General features: G+C 43.8%; 1 long non-coding RNA gene across 1 annotated transcript; it reads right to left on the bottom strand.

The window, feature by feature from the left end:
• Positions 1 to 104: 104 nt before the first annotated feature.
• Positions 105 to 14,480, bottom strand: LOC122374017. The gene is made up of 3 exons (XR_006255138.1): positions 14,231 to 14,480; positions 13,569 to 13,689; positions 105 to 587 (listed from the first exon to the last, which is right to left on the bottom strand). It is a non-coding gene; the product is annotated as an uncharacterized LOC122374017 (long non-coding RNA).
• Between the last annotated feature and the right edge of the window lie 3,161 nt (positions 14,481 to 17,641).

A 17,641-nucleotide genomic window follows, 5' to 3' on the forward strand; every position in this document is an offset into this window, starting at 1 on the left:
GTATACATTTATACAACTCATTCCGCATAATTATTGAGGCGTGTAACACAGTTCGTTTTGCTTTAACACACATCCTCGTTAGCCAAGTACATTAAGTCTCAGAGTACAGATCTACTCATTATATATTTCAACAGATTGTTCACAGTTAAACAATACACATGCGCTCTGAGCCTCATCAGAAGTAACACCACGGCGGACGAGCAGTGGACAGTGGTCCTCCGCGATCAGCAACACTAGAAAGACACCTATGAACAACACGTCTTTGGGCCTGGCGATGGGAGAGGGTGCCGTTTCACATGCATTCACTGGCGCGGTCTTCAGCTTGTCGAGCCGATCGTCGCAACGATTTTTTTAACGACTTTCCGGTCGACATTTGGGAGAGCTATTGCGTCAATACTAGCTGGGAGTTCTGGGCGCTGGGGCATTGAATTTTCTCATTGAACACGGGGAACATTGCCGCACAAACTAGGAGGCGCACACTCAGAGGCGTGTTGTCTTCGGAGATGGCAGCCTCGCTTCCCTCCGCCCATGACACTAGCGGTACGAGAGGAAATTCTCAAAAGCGTCCAACTTCTCTTGGTTCGTGTCTGAAATAAGAAAAAAATAATGTCAGTAAATGACGAAGTGCATGAATGAACGGCATAATGATACATACTCTAACCTTCGCACGGGTGGGGGGTCGGGGGGGAGCGTTGGCCACACCTGCCAGTTTTTTGCGAGTGTAAAAAAATCGGCGAGCAGCGCTGCGAAACTTGGTATACCTAGCTTATAATACATCAATTTCACATCGTGAGTAATATTTTCGATCCCGGGTCACATAAGGTCAGGTCACAGTCCAAGTTAAGTGATCATGCCTCTTTAAACTTTGTGATTCAGTCATTTCTAAAGTAATTCGTACATCCCAGAAGTTTGAAACTCATGCTATTGCATGTCCGTGAAGTTGGCGACGTCGCCAGCGACTTTTCCAGCGACGAGCACCGATTTTAGCCAAAACCTCGTCCAAGGTCAATTGGACCATGAGGATCACGAAAATCGAACCCATTCACCCCTAAACCTTGACCTTCAAGGTCAAATTCAAGGTCATAGGACGGGGAACTGAAAAAGTGCCACTAAATATTGTCCGATCTTCAAAATTTTGGCACCAAAATGTAGCGCGTGCAAAGTTCTAGCCGCACATCGAAAACCATTTTCATCAAGGTCAAACTTCAAGGTCAAATTCAAGGTCAAAGGACGGGGAACTGAAAAAGTGCCACTAAATATTGTCCGATTTTCACAATTTTGGCACCAAAATGTAGCGCGTGCAAAGTTCTAGCCGCACATCGAAAACCATTTTCATCAAGGTCAAACTTCAAGGTCAAATTCAAGGTCAAAGGACGGGGAAATGAAAAAGTGCCGCTAAATATTGTCCGATCTTCAAAACTTTGGCACCAAAATGTAGCGCGTGCAAAGTTCTAGCCGCACATCGAAAACCATTTTCATCAAGGTCAAACTTCAAGGTCAAATTCAAGGTCAAAGGACGGGGAACTGAAAAAGTGCCACTAAATATTGTCCGATTTTCAAAATTTTGGCAACAAAAGGTAGCGCATGCAAAGTTCTAGCCGCACATCGAAAACCATTTTCATCAAGGTCAAACTTCAAGGTCAAATTCAAGGTTAAAGGACGGGGAACTTTAAAAATGCTACGTCACCAGCGACTTTTCCAGCGACGAGCACCGATTTTAGTAAAAACCTCGTCAAAGGTCAATTGGACCATGAGGATCACGAAAATCGAACCCATTCACCCCTAAACCTTGACCTTCAAGGTCAAATTCAAGGTCAAAGGACGGGGAACTGAAAAACTGCCACTAAATATTGTCCGATTTTCAAAATTTTGGCACCAAAATGTAGCGCGTGCAAAGTTCTAGCCGCACATCGAAAACCATTTTCATCAAGGTCAAACTTCAAGGTCAAATTCAAGGTCAAAGGACGGGGAACTGAAAAAGTGCCACTAAATATTGTCCGATCTTCAAAATTTTGGCACCAAAATGTAGCGCGTGCAAAGTTCTAGCCGCACATCGAAAACCATTTTCATCAAGGTCAAACTTCAAGGTCAAATTCAAGGTCAAAGGACGGGGAACTGAAAAAGTGCCACTAAATATTGACCGATTTTCAAAATTTTGGCACCAAAATGTAGCGCGTGCAAAGTTCTAGCCGCACATCGAAAACCATTTTCATCAAGGTCAAACTTCAAGGTCAAATTCAAGGTCAAAGGACGGGGAACTGAAAAAGTGCCACTAAATATTGTCCGATCTTCAAAATTTTGGCACCAAAATGTAGCGCGTGCAAAGTTCTAGCCGCACATCGAAAACCATTTTCATCAAGGTCAAACTTCAAGGTCAAATTCAAGGTCAAAGGACGGGGAACTGAAAAAGTGCCACTAAATATTGTCCGATTTTCAAAATTTTGGCACCAAAATGTAGCGCATGCAAAGTTCTAGCCGCACATCGAAAACCATTTTCATCAAGGTCAAACTTCAAGGTCAAATTCAAGGTCAAAGGACGGGGAACTGAAAAAGTGCCTCTAAATATTGTCTGATCTTCAAAATTTTGGCACCAAAATGTAGCGCGTGCAAAGTTCTAGCCGCACATCGAAAACCATTTTCATCAAGGTCAAACTTCAAGGTCAAATTCAAGGTCAAAGGACGGGGAACTGTAAAAATGCTACCTCACCAGCGACTTTTCCAGCGACGAGCAACGATTTCAGCCAAAACCTCGTCCAAGGTCAATTGGACCATGAGGATCACGAAAATCGGACCCATTCACCCCTGAACCTTGACCTTCAAGGTCAAATTCAAGGTCAAATGAAGGGGAACTGAAAAAATGCCACTAAATATTGTCCGATGTTCAAAATTTTGGCACCAAAATGTAGCGCGTGCAAAGTTCTAGCCGCACATCGAAAACCATTTTCATCAAGGTCAAACTTCAAGGTCAAATTCAAGGTCAAAGGACGGGGAACTGTAAAAGTGCCACTAAACATTGTCCGATTTTCAAAATTTTGGCACCAAAATGTAGCGCATGCAAAGTTCTAGCCGCACATCGAAAACCATTTTCATCAAGGTAAAACTTCAAGGTCAAAATCAAGGTCAAAGGACGGGGAACTTTAAAAATGCTACGTCACCAGCGACTTTTCCAGCGACGAGCACTGATTTTAGGAAAAACCTCGTCCAAGGTCAATTGGACCATGAGGATCACGAAAATTGAACCCATTCACCCCTAAACCTTGACCTTCAAGGTCAAATTCAAGGTCAAAGGACGGGGAACTGAAAAAGTGCCACTAAATATTGTCCGATTTTCAAAATTTTGGCACCAAAATGTAGCGCGTGCAAAGTTCTAGCCGCACATCGAAAAACATTTTCATCAAGGTCAAACTTCAAGGTCAAATTCAAGGTCAAAAGACGGGGAACTGAAAAAGTGCCACTAAATATTGTCTGATCTTCAAAATTTTGGCACCAAAATGTAGCGCGTGCAAAGTTCTAGCCGCACATCGAAAACCATTTTCATCAAGGTTAAACTTCAAGGTCAAATTCAAGGTCAAAGGACGGGGAACTGAAAAAGTGCCACTAAATATTGTCCGATCTTCAAAATTTTGGCAACAAAATGTAGCGCGTGCTAAGTTCTAGCCGCACATCGAAAACCATTTTCATCAAGGTCAAACTTCAAGGTCAAATTCAAGGTCAAAGGACGGGGAACTGAAAAAGTGCCACTAAATATTGTCCGATCTTCAAAATTTTGGCACCAAAATGTAGCGCGTGCAAATTTCTAGCCGCACATCGTAAACCATTTTCATCAAGGTCAAACTTCAAGGTCAAACTCAAGGTCAAAGGACGGAGAACTTAAAAAATGCTACGTCACCAGCGACTTTTCCAGCGACGAGCAACGATTTTAGCCAAAACCTCGTCCAAGGTCAATTGGACCATTAGGATGACGAAAATCGAACCCATTCACCCCTAAACCTTGACCTTCAAGGTCAAATTCAAGGTCAAAGGACGGGGAACTGAAAAAGTGCCACTAAATATTGTCCGATTTTCAAAATTTTGGCACCAAAATGTAGCGCGTGCAATGTTCTAGCCGCACATTGAAAACGATTTTCATCAAGGTCAAACGTCAAGGTCAAATTCAAGGTCAAAGGACGGGGAACTGAAAAAGTGCCACTAAATATTGTCCAATCTTCAAAATTTTGGCACAAAAATGTAGCGCGTGCGAAGTTCTAGCCGCACATCGAAAACCATTTTCATCAAGGTCAAACTTCAAGGTCAAATTTAAGGTTTGAAAATCGGACAATATTTAGTGGCACTTTTACAGTTCCCCGTCATTTGACCTTGAATTTGACCTTGAAGTTTGACCTTGATGAAAATGGTTTTCGATGTGCGGCTAGAACTTTGCACGCGCTACATTTTGGTGCCAAAATTTTGAAGATCGGACAATATTTAGTGGCACTTTTTCAGTTCCCCGTCCTTTGACCTTGAATTTGACATTGAAGTTTGACCTTGATGAAAATGGTTTTCCATGTGCGGCTAGAACTTTGCACGTGCTACATTTTGGTGCCAAAATTTTGAAAATCGGACAATATTTAGTGGCACTTTTTCAGTTCCCCGTCCTTTGACCTTGAATTTGACCTTGAAGGTCAAGGTTTAGGGGTGAATGGGTTCGATTTTCGTGATCGTCATGGTCCAATTGACCTTGGACGAGGTTTTGGCGAAAATCGGTGCTCGTCGCTGGAAAAGTCGCTGGTGACGTAGCATTTTTAAAGTTCCCCGTCCTTTGACCTTGAATTTGACCTTGAAGTTTGACCTTGATGAAAATGGTTTTCGATGTGCGGCTGGAACTTTGCACGCGCTACATTTTGGTGCCAAAATTTTCAAAATCGGACAATATTTAGTGGCACTTTTTCAGTTCCCCGTCCTTTAACCTTGAATTTGACCTTGAAGTTTGACCTTGATGAAAATGGTTTTCATTGTGCGGCTAGAACTTTGCACGCGCTACATTTTGGTGCCAAAATTTTGAAGATCGGACAATATTTAGTGGCACTTTTTCAGTTCCCCGTCCTTTGACCTTGAATTTGACCTTGAAATTTGACCTTGATGAAAATGGTTTTCGATGTGCGGCTAGAACTTTGCACACGCTACATTTTAGTGCCAAAATTTTGAAGATCGGACAATATTTAGTGGCACTTTTTCAGTTCCCCGTCCTTTGACCTTGAATATGACCTGGAAGTTTGACTTTGATGAAAATGGTTTTCGATGTGCGGCTAGAACTTTGCACGCGCTACATTTTGGTGCCAAAATTGTGAAGATCGGACAATATTTAGTGGCATTTTTTCAGTTCCCCGTCCTTTGACCTTGAATTTGACCTAGAAGGTCAAGGTTTAGGGGTGAATGGGTTCGATTTTCGTGATCCTCATGGTCCAATTGACCCTGTACGAGGTTTTGGCTTAAATCGGTGCTCGTCGCTGGAAAAGTCGCTGGTGACGTAGCATTTTTAAAGTTCCCCGTCCTTTGACCTTGAATTTGACCTTGAAGTTTTACCTTGATGAAAATGGTTTTCGATGTGCGGCTAGAACTTTGCACGCGCTACATTTTGGTGCCAAAATTTTGAAGATCGGACAATATTTAGAGGCACTTTTTCAGTTCCCCGTCCTTTGACCTTGAATTTGACCTTGAAGTTTGACCTTGATGAAAATGGTTTTCGATGTGCGGCGAGAACTTTGCACGCGCTACATTTTGGTGCCAAAATTTTTAAAATCGGACAATATTTAGTGGCACTTTTTCAGTTCCCCGTCCTTTGACCTTGAATTTTGCCTTGAAGGTCAAGGTTTAGGGGTGAATGGGTTCGATTTTCGTGATCCTAATGGTCCAATTGACCTTGGACGAGGTTTTGGCTAAAATCGGTGCTCGTCGCTGGAAAAGTCGCTGGTGACGTAGCATTTTTAAAGTTCTCCGTCCTTTGACCTTGAATTTGACCTTGAAGTTTGACCTTGATGAAAATGGTTTTCGATGTGCGGCTAGAACTTTGCACGTGCTACATTTTGGTGCCAAAATTTTGAAGATCGGACAATATTTAGTGGCACTTTTTCAGTTCCCCGTCCTTTGACCTTGAATTTGACCTTGAAGTTTGACCTTGATGAAAATGGTTTTCGATGTGCGGCTGGAACTTTGCACGCGCTACATTTTGGTGCCAAAATTTTCAAAATCGGACAATATTTAGTGGCACTTTTTCAGTTCCCCGTCCTTTAACCTTGAATTTGACCTTGAAGTTTGACCTTGATGAAAATGGTTTTCATTGTGCGGCTAGAACTTTGCACGCGCTACATTTTGGTGCCAAAATTTTGAAGATCGGACAATATTTAGTGGCACTTTTTCAGTTCCCCGTCCTTTGACCTTGAATTTGACCTTGAAATTTGACCTTGATGAAAATGGTTTTCGATGTGCGGCTAGAACTTTGCACACGCTACATTTTAGTGCCAAAATTTTGAAGATCGGACAATATTTAGTGGCACTTTTTCAGTTCCCCGTCCTTTGACCTTGAATATGACCTGGAAGTTTGACTTTGATGAAAATGGTTTTCGATGTGCGGCTAGAACTTTGCACGCGCTACATTTTGGTGCCAAAATTTTGAAGATCGGACGATATTTAGTGGCACTTTTTCAGTTCCCCGTCCTTTGACCTTGAATTTGACCTTGAAGTTTGACCTTGATGAAAATGGTTTTCGATGTGCGGCTAGAACTTTGCTCGCGCTACATTTTGGTGCCAAAATTTTGAAAATCGGACAATATTTAGTGGCACTTTTTCAGTTCCCCGTCCTTTGACCTTGAATTTGACCTTGAAGGTCAAGGTTTAGGGATGAATGGGTTCGATTTTCGTGATCCTCATGGTCCAATTGACCCTGTACGAGGTTTTGGCTTAAATCGGTGCTCGTCGCTGGAAAAGTCGCTGGTGACGTAGCATTTTTAAAGTTCCCCGTCCTTTGACCTTGAATTTGACCTTGAAGTTTGACCTTGATGAAAATGGTTTTCGATGTGCGGCTAGAACTTTGCACGCGCTACATTTTTGTGCCAAAATTTTGAAGATCGGACAATATTTAGAGGCACTTTTTCAGTTCCCCATCCTTTGACCTTGAATTTGACCTTGAAGTTTGACCTTGATGAAAATGGTTTTCGATGTGCGGCTAGAACTTTGCACGCGCTACATTTTGGTGCCAAAATTTTTAAAATCGGACAATATTTAGTGGCACTTTTTCAGTTCCCCGTCCTTTGACCTTGAATTTTGCCTTGAAGGTCAAGGTTTAGGGGTGAATGGGTTCGATTTTCGTGATCCTAATGGTCCAATTGACCTTGGACGAGGTTTTGGCTAAAATCGGTGCTCGTCGCTGGAAAAGTCGCTGTTGACGTAGCATTTTTAAAGTTCTCCGTCCTTTGACCTTGAATTTGACCTTGAAGTTTGACCTTGATGAAAATGGTTTTCGATGTGCGGCTAGAACTTTGCACGTGCTACATTTTGGTGCCAAAATTTTTAAGATCGGACAATATTTAGTGGCACTTTTTCAGTTCCCCGTCCTTTGACCTTGAATTTGACCTTGAAGTTTGACCTTGATGAAAATGGTTTTCGATGTGCGGCTAGAACTTTGCACGCGCTACATTTTGGTGCCAAAATTTTGAAGATCGGACAATATTTAGTGGCACTTTTTCAGTTCCCCGTCCTTTGGCCTTGAATTTGACCTTGAAGTTTGACCTTGATGAAAATGGTTTTCGATGTGCGGCTGGAACTTTGCAAGCGCTACATTTTGGTGCCAAAATTTTGAAAATCGGACAATATTTAGTGGCACTTTTTCAGTTCCCCGTCCTTTGACCTTGAATTTGACCTTGAAGTTTGACCTTGATGAAAATGGTTTTCGATGTGCGGCTAGAACTTTGCACGTGCTACATTTTGGTGCCAAAATTTTGAAGATCGGACAATATTTAGTGGCACTTTTTCAGTTCCCCGTCCTTTGACCTTGAATTTGACCTTGAAGTTTGACCTTGATGAATATGGTTTTCGATGTGCGGCTAGAACTTTGCACGCGCTACATTTTGGTGCCAAAATTTTGAAGATCGGACAATATTTAGTGGCACTTTTTCAGTTCCCCGTCCTTTGACCTTGAATTTGACCTTGAAGTTTGACCTTGATGAAAATGGTTTTCGATGTGCGGCTAGAACTTTGCACGCGCTACATTTTGGTGCCAAAATTTTGAAGATCGGACAATATTTAGCGGCACTTTTTCAGTTCCCCGTCCTTTGACCTTGAATTTGACCATGAAGTTTGACCTTGATGAAAATGGTTTTCGATGTGCGGCTAGAACTTTGCACGCGCTACATTTTGGTGCCAAAATTTTGAAAATCGGACAATATTTAGTGGCACTTTTTCAGTTCCCCGTCCTTTGACCTTGAATTTGACCTTGAAGGTCAAGGTTTAGGGGTGAATGGGTTCGATTTTCGTGATCGTCATGGTCCAATTGACCTTGGACGAGGTTTTGGCTAAAATCAGTGCTCGTCGCTGGAAAAGTCGCTGGTGACGTAGCATTTTTAAAGTTCCCCGTCCTTTGACCTTGAATTTGACCTTGAAGTTTGACCTTGATGAAAAAGAATTTCGATGTGCGGCTAGAACTTTGCACGCGCTACATTTTGGTGCCAAAGTTTTGAAGATCGGACAATATTTAGTGGCACTTTTTCAGTTCCCCGTCCTTTGACCTTGAATTTGAACTTGAAGTTTGACCTTGATGAAAATGGTTTTCGATGTGCGGCTAGAACTTTGCACGCGCTACATTTTGGTGCCAAAATTTTGAAAATCGGACAATATTTAGTGGCACTTTTTCAGTTCCCCGTCCCATGACCTTGAATTTGACCTTGAAGTTTGACCTTGATGAAAATGGTTTTCGATGTGCGGCTAGAACTTTGCACGCGCTACATTTTGGTGCCAAAATTGTGAAGATCGGACAATATTTAGTGGCATTTTTTCAGTTCCCCGTCCTTTGACCTTGAATTTGACCTTGAAGGTCAAGGTTTAGGGGTGAATGGGTTCGATTTTCGTGATCCTCATGGTCCAATTGACCTTGGACGAGGTTTTGGCTTAAATCGGTGCTCGTCGCTGGAAAAGTCGCTGGTGACGTAGCATTTTTAAAGCTCCCCGTCCTTTGACCTTGAATTTGACCTTGAAGTTTGACCTTGATGAAAATGGTTTTCGATGTGCGGCTAGAACTTTGCACGCGCTACATTTTGGTGCCAAAATTTTGAAGATCGGACAATATTTAGAGGCACTTTTTCAGTTCCCCATCCTTTGACCTTGAATTTGACCTTGAAGTTTGACCTTGATGAAAATGGTTTTCGATGTGCGGCTAGAACTTTGCACGCGCTACATTTTGGTGCCAAAATTTTTAAAATCGGACAATATTTAGTGGCACTTTTTCAGTTCCCCGTCCTTTGACCTTGAATTTTGCCTTGAAGGTCAAGGTTTAGGGGTGAATGGGTTCGATTTTCGTGATCCTAATGGTCCAATTGACCTTGGACGAGGTTTTGGCTAAAATCGGTGCTCGTCGCTGGAAAAGTCGCTGGTGACGTAGCATTTTTAAAGTTCTCCGTCCTTTGACCTTGAATTTGACCTTGAAGTTTGACCTTGATGAAAATGGTTTTCTATGTGCGGCTAGAACTTTGCACGTGCTACATTTTGGTGCCAAAATTTTGAAGATCGGACAATATTTAGTGGCACTTTTTCAGTTCCCCGTCCTTTGACCTTGAATTTGACCTTGAAGTTTGACCTTGATGAAAATGGTTTTCGATGTGCGGCTAGAACTTTGCACGCGCTACATTTTGGTGCCAAAATTTTGAAGATCGGACAATATTTAGTGGCACTTTTTCAGTTCCCCGTCCTTTGACCTTGAATTTGACCTTGAAGTTTGACCTTGATGAAAATGGTTTTCGATGTGCGGCTAGAACTTTGCACGCGCTACATTTTGGTGCCAAAATTTTGAAAATCGGTCAATATTTAGTGGCACTTTTTCAGTTCCCCGTCCTTTGACCTTGAATTTGACCTTGAAGTTTGACCTTGATGAAAATGGTTTTCGATGTGCGGCTAGAACTTTGCACGCGCTACATTTTGGTGCCAAAATTTTGAAGATCGGACAATATTTAGTGGCACTTTTTCAGTTCCCCGTCCTTTGACCTTGAATTTGACCTTGAAGTTTGACCTTGATGAAAATGGTTTTCGATGTGCGGCTAGAACTTTGCACGCGCTACATTTTGGTGCCAAAATTTTGAAGATCGGACAATATTTAGTGGCACTTTTTCAGTTCCCCGTCCTTTGACCTTGAATTTGACCTTGAAGTTTGACCTTGATGAAAATGGTTTTCGATGTGCGGCTAGAACTTTGCTCGCGCTACATTTTGGTGCCAAAATTTTGAAAATCGGACAATATTTAGTGGCACTTTTTCAGTTCCCCGTCCTTTGACCTTGAATTTGACCTTGAAGGTCAAGGTTTAGGGGTGAATGGGTTCGATTTTCGTGATCCTCATGGTCCAATTGACCTTGGACGAGATTTTGGCTAAAATCGGTGCTCGTCGCTGGAAAAGTCGCTGGCGACGTCGCCAACTTCACGGACATTGCTATTGCATGAGCTTGTCAGTATGAACAATTTGCATTTCTCGGAATTTTGATATCTGTGACCTAAGGTCAGGTCGATTTTGTGACCCCTCCATTGACTTGTCAATGGAAGAAAATTGAAATCCGCTTCTTTTGGCCGTAAATACTAGTGATGTCAATTACAGAAAATCAGGATACCGATACCAAACCAAGTACCAACCCAAACCATGGGAAAATACCGAAACCGAACCAACTTAACAATGTTCGGGAAATACCAACTTTTTACCAAATTCAAAGCCTCTTATACATTAGCGAGCATTCATAATACCAACAAAATACCAAAAACATTAGGATTGAAATATCAAATACCAAGTTGGTATCGGTTTGGTATCGGTATACCAAAAAGTTGGTATCCGATTGACATCTCTAGTAAATACCCTCAAACATCGGGACACAGATGAACATGGCATTGGCACAATGAACCGGAAAATTGCACCTGTGACCCCCTTTAATGCCTCTGAGGTCATCTCAGGTCACGAAACGAACCGTCTCAAACAGTTTCTGAAATTATGGGCGTAGGAACGGCTGGAACATTGTGGGTGCATGGGTGCAGAAATCCAGCCATGACCGGTGAAGCGGGGGGGGGGGGGGGGGCGACATCCGAGCGAAGGCTCGTTACGAAGGCTCGTTAAAGAAATCATCTGTGATCAAAACTAACATCAGATATTTGTGATCAGCACCCCGAAAAACCCGATAACAGCTTCACTTTACGCAGTTCTAGCAGGTCCCGATTTTCCCGACTTTTGGAATATTGACCTGACCTGGAAGGTCAACCAATGAAGTAGGACCTTAAAATTGGGTATCATCGGCTTCCTCTCGTCACGGGCAACACCCTCGTTTTTTCCGCGAAGCTCTAGCTCGATCAGGGGCCGAACGCCAGGGGGTCCGACCGACCCCCTCCCCCTCCCCCTACACATTAGAAGCTGGAAAACGCTGCAGACATTCGAGGGCTAATATTGTCAATATTGACTACCGCAAAAAGTAAAAGCGGCCAACTTAGCCATTTTCGAAGATATCGGGCTAAAATTTTTGACAGTGGGTCATCGGTTCGGTATGTGTTCAATCACATGCTCTATTTTCCTTTTTTCAGCACAAATGTAAGTTTTGAAGACCATCACTGATCACAGTAGCAAATGCTTCGAAAGATGGATAGTAGGCAACATATCCTGAATTTGCCGTGCTGCATGGGAAGTAGTGTTGATGAAAAAGGGGTTTTTGGTTCAGATTATTGTGGGTGCAGAATATATTGTCTGCGCCCACTGGATAAATATTGTGGGTGCAGCTGCACCCTTGCACCCATGGTTCCTACGCTTATGTCTGAAAACACCAGGAATGTGTTCAGCTTAACAATACGAATCGAATGACTTGCAACATGACCTTTTCCGTGACCTTGACCTGAGGTCAAATTTTTAAGTTGACCTTTTCGGGTCAACTTATAGGTTATTCGACGCGTCTCCCCGACGTCATTTTTCTTTGACCTATGACATCACAGGACGGCAAGCAAGGTCAAATTGTAGCAGTTTATAATGACAAACATTTCATTAAAGTGACTTATCATTTAAAAGAGACGACAAAACGTTGATACCTATTTAGTCAGGAAGAGAGGGGCAAGTATCGTAGATATTACTCTAGACTACTTTCAGTACCTAACAAGTGCTGAAAAAAAAAATCGGACGTCACAAGAACAGTCGCTTTTTATTTTTTAGTCTTTCAAATAACTATATCACTGGCAGTTTTACAGACACATATTTTGTTAATTTTTAGGATGTGTATGGTTACGAAACGGGAGATGTTCAAAACCGTGACACTTTTTTGAGACACCCTGTAAAGGCAATAAGGAATAAGGATCTCTCCGACATATGCTCCGTTTTTAACTTCCCTAAATTAAAAAAAAAAAAACTGGAGGAGTTTTGAGTGTAGAAATATCAAAATATTGATATTTCTTTTTCGGAAATTTTGTGGTAGCAGTTTCCTTTGCCATGCATTTTGTACCTAATGTGCGATTTTTGAGTCTTTTGATTGAAAATCTATTTTGTGATTTATTCCCGTGAACGACTTCTTTATTTTTTAGACGGAAAATGTCCGAACATGACCTCAGTTTGACCCCCATAACTCATGACCCGAGGTGACCTAGGACGCATTTTTTAGGAGTTGAGTGAAATTAATGTCCGGAGGAGTACTAGAATCGGCGAGTTAAAAATCGCGGCCGTTTTTGAGTTATCAGCGTAAAACAACAGGGGTGCCTCCCACTCCCCAGCGGGTCGCGGGCGTCGCGGGTTAAGCTCGCACCCTTTACTGAAGTGACCGTCCCTTGACCTCTAAATGGCCATTCCCTGCCATTATACTCTACACGAAACGAAAGGCCAACGTTTATAAACTAACACATACTTGACGATTAGGTAAGTTCACCATCGACTCTATAGTTAATACCTATTATCGGTAACGTCCAATATCAACCCTGATCAACCTAATAGCCAATGCACATCAAAACAAGATACCTATAAGAACCATCAAAATACAGACGGCTGAGTTTCGGCGTCCGGATCCGTCCGCCGGATGAGGCCGTCAGCCGTCGCTATGGCAACGGCCTGGCGCTTGGACAGCGGGACAGCTGACCACGGGAGCGGGACGAGAGAGGGAGAGCGCAGGGGTAGAGCGGGGCGCCCGGGCTCTCGTCGGATTTGGGTAATCGGTTATGCTTTTGACGATAATAAATATGTTAAACATGTGATTTTAATTTTCAATATCGGCTTCATATTATAGAAGGCAAAACCCTAGTCTACTAAAATACAACAGAGTCCCATGCAGACACTAATTGTGATTTGTGATATGTGAAATAATAAATCGGCAGAAATAGGACAATACCTTCTTATCCTGTTAGCAGTTGAGCCGCATTCATCAAGGAATGAAGTCCTGCCTCACAGTCTTGAGCTCTGACTGTGGGACTTGGAGATTTACCTTCATTCTGCTCATCTTGAGCCGTATTCTGAAATAAATAAATTGTGTCAGTTCGCAGCCAAACAGATGTCTACCTACTTCTTATCCACAGACAAATAGAAAAGCAGAGGGAGATACCATGGAAAAAGAGAGAGAGAGAGAGAGAGAGAGAGAGAGAGAGAGAGAGAGAGAGAGAGAGAGAGAGAGAGAGAGAGAGAGAGAGAGAGAGAGAGAGAGAGAGAGAGAGAGAGAGAGAGAGAGAGAGAGAGAGAGAGAGAGAGAGAGAGAGAGAGAGAGAGAGAGAGAGAGAGCAAGAGAGAAACCAGGCAGACTAATTATAACTAGCTGGTAGATACATGGCAAAAGTTGAAAAGGTACAGTCCAAATTATTCATGTAAGTAGCATGTTAACAAACGCACACATAGCCACCAGTGGTGGAGTGGCAGAATGAGAATCAGGGTCGAGGGCTCCTCCTTTCCATCCATAACGCCACACTAGTCACTACACGGATAATATTTATGTAACCACGCCTAAAAGGCCACTGATGTTATTGCTAAGAAAAATTTGGAGCAAGCATCACTTGTACTTACCAACAAGACGTCACACGCAGCACAGACACGACCTCCCTGGATCGCACAAAGATGGCGACTGAGGCCCGCGCGGCGCTGCATTTGGCGCGAAACTGAACCGAGTAAGTTAACAACTCACAGTGTTAATTGGTGTTAATGTCCCTCAAGATCGCGGCCCAAATAACCCCATTCGGATTTTTAAACTCGACGCAGAGGGGTAAAACACAGCAACAGGGGTGTCGTTTTCCGAAAATGATTGGTAGGGCCCAAAGGCGGCGGCCGGCCATATGTGACGGGGCTTAAAAGGTAGGGTACCCCCAAATCTGCCTTTCTCATCGGATTTCGGCCACTTATTTTTTCGCCCTGGTCATTGACAAGACAAACCAAAATCTAAAAAAAAAACATTTTGGAAGTCTAGGTCCTCAACGAGCTCCATGCACAAAACATGCAGTTAAATAGGCAGTTATAATAGGACACGCCTAAGAGCTGGACTTTTTGATGACGTCTTCGGATGACGTCATGTCGTGTGTGACGTTTCGTGAGCAGGTAAGGAAAAGTCACCACCGCTGGCGAACATATTGGTGCGGTAAATGGCAAACACAAATGCTGCGCAGAAAAGACAAATGTGTAACTTCAGACAACATTCGTTCGGACGACAATGTCAAGGCGAATCAAGAAGTTGTTCATGCGATTGTTAGTTATCTGTCGTGCTATTTAAGTATGATTGTTATTAGCAGTTGATTTGTGAAACGTATTATCAAAATCAATGTTTATTGAACGCAGATTCAGTTTATTTTCAGCTGTACCTAGGTACCCTTACACTTCACTCATCTCAAGCTGTTCAAACACCCTTGACAAAGTCGATTAAGATGAAATGTTCGGTATAATTTATACTGTGTTTTCTCTGCATTATTAACATATTCATCATATATACAATATAAGGGCCACATGCTTTTTACAGGGAGACATGTCAGACAGCCGAGTAGGATGAGGCTTCGTCAAGCGTCATTTTTAGCAAAGCTTTTCTTGCTTAAAATCCAGTCTGCAAAACATGGCAGGGCTTACACTTTGGCTTACACTTGATTCCCAGCTGTTGTGTCTTTGCTATGCGATGTTAAACATATAAAACATCTTACTATTCATGTATGCGCCATGACTCATGTAATCTTTTCACAGCCAAGACGCTCCTAAGGTACTGGGAATGTGGGGAGTGCAGCAGCATCAGTGCAGCACCGATGGTCGGATGCGACGGCTGCGATAAATGGTACCACTTCCGTTGTGCGGGACTGACTAAAGAGCCAGGTAAGCGCAAATGTTTTCTGTCTCAGTATTTTTGTTGCAGCTATAGTGATCAATGAAATATTTTCTGCACTGTTCAGCTAAACATGTATTTCAAACAATCTGCTTCCCAACCAAGGGCGTCGCCACGGGGGGGGGGGACGGAGGGGATCTCGTCCCCTCCACTTTTTAAAATTTTAACATTACGCCTATGGCGTTGCATGGAAAGAATCGACTTGAAATGGTCCTCGTCCCCTCCAAAATGGTCAATGTCCCCTCCAGTCGTCGCACCGTGGCGTCGCCCCTGTTCCCAACTACACAAATTTAGTCAAACAATGTGCCAATATGGAATTTTCAGGTTCAGTTGAATGAAATAGGAACAATGATAATTGTAGATTACGTATACCTGCAAGAGAGGAAAACAGAATACATTGTATTGCTTGTCCTTCACCGATACTGTTATTTTTCCATTTCTAGAAACACCGACATGGCGATGCAGGTGGTACTGCCTGGTGAGGCCGCGGTCTCCGGAATCGCCTGCAGACGAAGTCACCTGGCGTCCATCTGCACATCACTTGCAGCAGTGAGGCCTGCTGACAGCGTCTGGCAGTGTCGGCAACGTGCCAGACAGCTATCTGGAGTCCTGCTCACCGCAGGTCGCCGACAGGAGGGGCGACGCATCGTCTCCGAGGTCGCCTCAGCAGCAGTGAGACCCCACTGGCCGTCTTCTTAGGCTTCAACTAGATTGCGAACAACCTATGCTCAGACAACGCCCATGACGTGTGATCCGGTACCGCTACCGCACTGCGTGCCTGTGCCCGCCGTGAGCCGCTAGTGCATGGGTTCGACCATGAGAATATGTGTTTGTGTTGCTTTTACTATTGTTTATACGTTGAAGTGACGAATTGTTTATTTTTCGCAAGCCTCCGCTGTCCGGTTGCCTGCAGCTCCATGCAACGCCAGCTGTACTGTTGTTTTAATGTTGTCTCTCCGCTCAGCTGTACTGTTGCCTCTCCGCTCCGCTCATAACAACCTATGCTGAGACAACGCCCATGACGTGTGATCCGGTACCGCTACCGCACTGCGTGCCTGTGCCCGCCGTGAGCCGCTAGTGCATGGGTTCGACCATGAGAATCTGTGTTTATGTTGTTTTTTATACTATTGTTTATACGTTCAAGTGACGAATTGTTTATTTTTCGCAAGCCTCCGCTGTCCGGTTGCCTGCAGCTCCATGCAACGCCAGCTGTACTGTTGTTTTAATGTTGTCTCTCCGCTCAGCTGTACTGTTGCCTCTCCGCTCATATATGACACCCTCTATATGAATGGCACTACTGATTGTCACACCCACTGCCCGTATTGTCCGTAGTGGTGTCTACGTCCATGTTAATACAGCGTGCAGAATCCAGATTCTATTGAGGAGAGTTTAGCCAAGTCACCATAGGCTCGAGAAGAGAGCAACGTGGAGGCCCACTGCCCCTTCCCCGGCCCCCACTGGGGGCGCCAGCCACTCCAACTTTTGACTGGATGTCAAGAGCGTCGCCACGAGGGGAACGAGTCGCCGGCCAGCCAAGGTAGCCAACGGCGTGTGAAGGTTGCCTGACCTCGAGGAAACTGAGATGGCACCAAGGGAGGTTTTGTTAAGTAGGCGACCAAAATTCGAGCGGCAGCAACCTGGGCACCTTCACAGATAGCAGTGCCGCGTATCAGGGCGCCTTCGGCGTTGAGCTGGGCGCCGATCATCAGGACGCCGGGGGAATATGACCCAATATCCCCCGTAAATATGTGCCTGGGAAGGGAGACCCAACCATAAAACTGAAAGCTCGCCGTATTTTATCCACTATTTTTCGAGCAGGTCCATAGATTTCCGTCCTCAAAAGTGCGGGGATATTCCCCAGTGTTTGAGTTGGATGGGACTATAGTGGCGTTTACACCGACAGGAGATTCCCATTGCCGGCTGTGGGAAACTACTGTCGGTGTAAACGCCATTCATATTTCCTGCGTCACCCCTGTGGGGACGCTCTTACTCCATGGTGCCGAGCTTATCAATTTGGATATCAATGGAATCAAAATCTTATCGATCGATGAAGAACTAAATTACCCCGACCCGGAGAGCGTCTTTGGAATCAAAGCAGTAGCACATGACGCAAGACTTTA

This window comes from Amphibalanus amphitrite, unplaced genomic scaffold (genome assembly GCF_019059575.1).
Source record: "Amphibalanus amphitrite isolate SeventyFive unplaced genomic scaffold, NRLGWU_Aamphi_draft 001587F_arrow, whole genome shotgun sequence".
Lineage (NCBI taxonomy): Eukaryota > Metazoa > Arthropoda > Thecostraca > Balanomorpha > Balanidae > Amphibalanus > Amphibalanus amphitrite.